The sequence below is a fragment of the Phocoena phocoena genome, chromosome 8 (genome assembly GCF_963924675.1).
Source record: "Phocoena phocoena chromosome 8, mPhoPho1.1, whole genome shotgun sequence".
Lineage (NCBI taxonomy): Eukaryota > Metazoa > Chordata > Mammalia > Artiodactyla > Phocoenidae > Phocoena > Phocoena phocoena.
Window position 1 is genome coordinate 32,134,443 of NC_089226.1, and position 3,741 is coordinate 32,138,183.

Here is a 3,741-nt window from a genome sequence, read left to right on the forward strand (position 1 = left end):
TTGGATGGTTCTTCAAAAATGTCTCTAACTGAAGGGGCCAGACCTGGACTCCCACATTAACAAGGCATTAGATGCAGAGAGCTGCCTGGGAAACCATGGGGGAGGCAGCTTCTTTCAGATCTGTAGAATGCCTTCGGAGAGTTTCAGCTGAGCAACATCAGCACATAATACTCCCAACAGCCGGGATAATGAATGACTCAGAGCTAAGGGAGATCTGGACAGCACCACACATTCAATAAGAGAACGCTTATTGTAGTCATACATCTACCCTCAACTTTAGGAATGTACATTTCAGAAAAGTTAAAGGATCAGGGGAAAACTGAAACAACAGGAGATTTGTAGCTAGCAGAAGCATTTGTTCATTCAACAAATACTTAAAATGGGCTTACTCTTTGTTGATCTCTATGCGAGATACTGCAGAAACAATGAAGAATAATAGATAGTCCCAGCTAGTGGTGTACTGAAGCTGGCTGCTACCTGCTGGCAAGAGCCAATTATCAGTATTTCTTCCAAACTCCCAGCGATGTCCACTTGATAGCTTGAAATGGACCATGGTGGGAGTAGTTATACCATGGAAACTAGATAATGGTAAAAAACAGAGATTTTTTTACCCCAGAGAACCAATTGTTAAACATGTGCCAGCTGCACCCCACTTTTGAGCTGACAATCCAACAGACATGGAAAGGTGTAAAATTGTCTACTCTGCTTCTGGTCCTTTGAAGTAGCTGCACATCCCCATGTATGTATGAAAAGGTGAGTTCTTGACACTCCTACACTGTTCATGACAAGAGCCTTAGACTCATGCTGTCCAGTGGAAATATAATGTGAGCCATATATGTAATTTAAATTTTTTTACTTTTTAAAAAGTGAAAAGCAGTGAAATTGTCACTTATTTTTATTAACTCATTATATCCAGAATATTAACATTTCAACATGTAGTCAATATAGAAATATTTTACTGTTTTTGTATTACATTTTGTACTACATTTTCATATGTATTTTACACAGAGAGCACATCTCAATTCAGATGTAAATTTATATCAAAACACTTGAGCTGATTTAAATTTTTTTTTTAATTTTAAGATCTTTAAAAATTCAAAGTTGAGAAAGTAGTATCACATACCCAAGTTGTTCCAAATATACTTAAAAATTTTCAAATAACTAAATTGAATATGAAAAGTTCTTTTCTTTTAAAATTTGCATCCACATTGACAAAACTTGTTCATCTTTTCCAAGAAGAATTGATTTGACTTTGAAGCAAAAGCACATCAAGCAATCATCACAATTTGCCGTTCAGCGTCAGAGGCTGTAGGGCCAATGCCAAGCAAGGAATAGCATTGTCTTCAGTTGCAGACTCTAAGGTATGGATAGGTCCTTCATATTTGATTGGATATACAGTAGTTTCAGCAGAATGCTACAGTTTTTAGGATTATATAAGAGAACTGGCAAATTGGTATTTCTTGGATTGGATAATGTGGGAAAGACAACATTGCTATATATGCTAAAAGATGACAGACTTGGACACATGTCCCGATGTTACCTCCCCTTTCAAAAGAACTAACCATTACTGGCATGACCTTTGCAACTTTTGATCTGGGTAAACATGTTCAAGATCAAAGAGTGTGGAAAAACTACCTTCCTGCTATCAATGGCATTACAGTTCTGGTGGATTGTGCAGATCATAAAAGGCTGTTAGAATCAAAAGGAGAACTTGATTCACTAATGACAGTTGAAACCATTTCTAATGTGTCTATACTGATTCTTGGGAATAAGATCAACAGACCTGAAGCCATCAGTGAAGAGAGGTTATGAGAGATGTTTGGTTTACACGGTCAGACAACAGGAAGGAGCTGAATGCCAACCTTTATGTTCTCATGTGCAGTGTGCTCAAAAGACTAGGTTACCAAGAACGCGTCCTCTGCAGGTACAGGTCATTAACACCAAACCTGAATCGGTTCCAGGTCTCACCATTCAGGCCCACTCAGAGATCTGATCATGCAACATTCATAACTTGAATTCAGTAGAATGATGTTGGTTATAAAACAGATTATTTAGATTATTAAAATTATATCAACAATTCGAGTGAGAATTGAAAACTGGTTATCACAATGTTAACTTTATCATTCCATAAAAATAACTAGTTTTTACAGTTTGCAATCTGATATTACCCCAGCAATATTTACAGTATAAAGAGCAACTTTCCAGCCATACATTTGAAGCACTTTTAAACAATATGAAACTACAAATATAAGCCATATTGAAAAGCTCATGATCTTAAATTTTTGTCTACTTTTTGAAACTAGTTTTTAAATTTTAGATTATATGTCCACCTAGTTTAAGTGTACAGTTAATAATTAGCTGATTGATGATGTCTTACAGTTTTCAATAATTTTTCTTACACAAACATCACGCAATAAAACAAACTCTAAGGTTTGAAATCCTTAAAAGCGTATCAATTTCAAAACTATGTCAAAGGTTAGTAAGTTCACTAACAAGACAATTCAGTGTTAATTTCAAATTCAAAGGGGGTACTGCATAAATTGAAAACAACTCTGTTGGTCAAAGTGTAAAAACTTCCACTTATAAAATGAACAAGTTCTGAGGATCTGATGTACATTGTGGTGACTATCATTAACAATACTGTATTGTATACTTGCAAGTTGCTAAGAGACTAGATCTTAAATGTTCTCAACACCACCTCCTCAAAAAGAAAAAAAAAGATAATTATGTCAAGTGATAGATGTGTTGACTAAACTTATTGTGGTAATCATTGCATAATCCTCACATTGTACACCTTAAACTTACACAATGTTATATGTCAATTATATCTCAATAAAGTTGGAGGGGGAGGAAGCAAAGAAACTCCAAATTTATCATTAGCAAACAAAATGTTCTTCAAATTTTTTTGGATTTTTTTTCAGACAATTTACATAACACTCTTGGTTATAATTAAAATATTCTGCCTATTAATTCATATTAGAAAAATGTATAAAATCATTATTAACTAGTATTATGAAAAATTTCAATATCAACATTAATTCTTACATCTATAGATCTAGATTACAAATAAGCTGTTCTATTCCTTGGAGCCTAAAGTTTTGCCTGTTCACATGCAACGTGATATGACTGAGAAAACGTAAATCATAACTGCCAAATTTTGTCTGTCATTATTGAAAATGTGGCAAATATTCTTTTGTTTCAAGAAAATCTTGAATTGGGGTTAATAGCATAGTAAATCTTGGTAAAATTCTTTTACAACTCAACCAATGAGCATTGGTAAATAACACAAGATCATTAAATTCAGGGTCTTCTACTTCTTTCAACAGTGCCATAAACTGGTGCTGATTCATACTATTGGCATGTATATATGGAACAATTTTAATAACTGTATACATGACACTTTCCATGAGTCTGATTCAGAAAACTGAGCACAAATATTTTCAATATGTATCATTTTGTGGAAGAAAGCAATAAGGGAAACATCAATTTCTTATTTTTAAATTCCTATAAATCCAGATTTTTAATGTAACAGCTGAAGCACCTCCATCATGATATAAAAAACTTTTTTTCATATTTAGCTGAAATTATTCTTTGACAGTCATAAACATTTCAAATATATCTATGCCACGAATTTTGCTTTTTAGTCTATGAGTTGACAACACTTCTTCATAAGTTTGGAAGTCCTCTGAGACTAAACATAACCAAAGTATTAATTAGGCATGACTCATCCTAAGCACTTGA

General features: G+C 33.8%; 1 pseudogene; it reads left to right on the forward strand.

The window, feature by feature from the left end:
• The first annotated feature begins 1,363 nt into the window (after positions 1–1,363).
• Positions 1,364–2,015, forward strand: LOC136126902 (small COPII coat GTPase SAR1B pseudogene; annotated as a pseudogene).
• Positions 2,016–3,741: the final 1,726 nt, after the last annotated feature.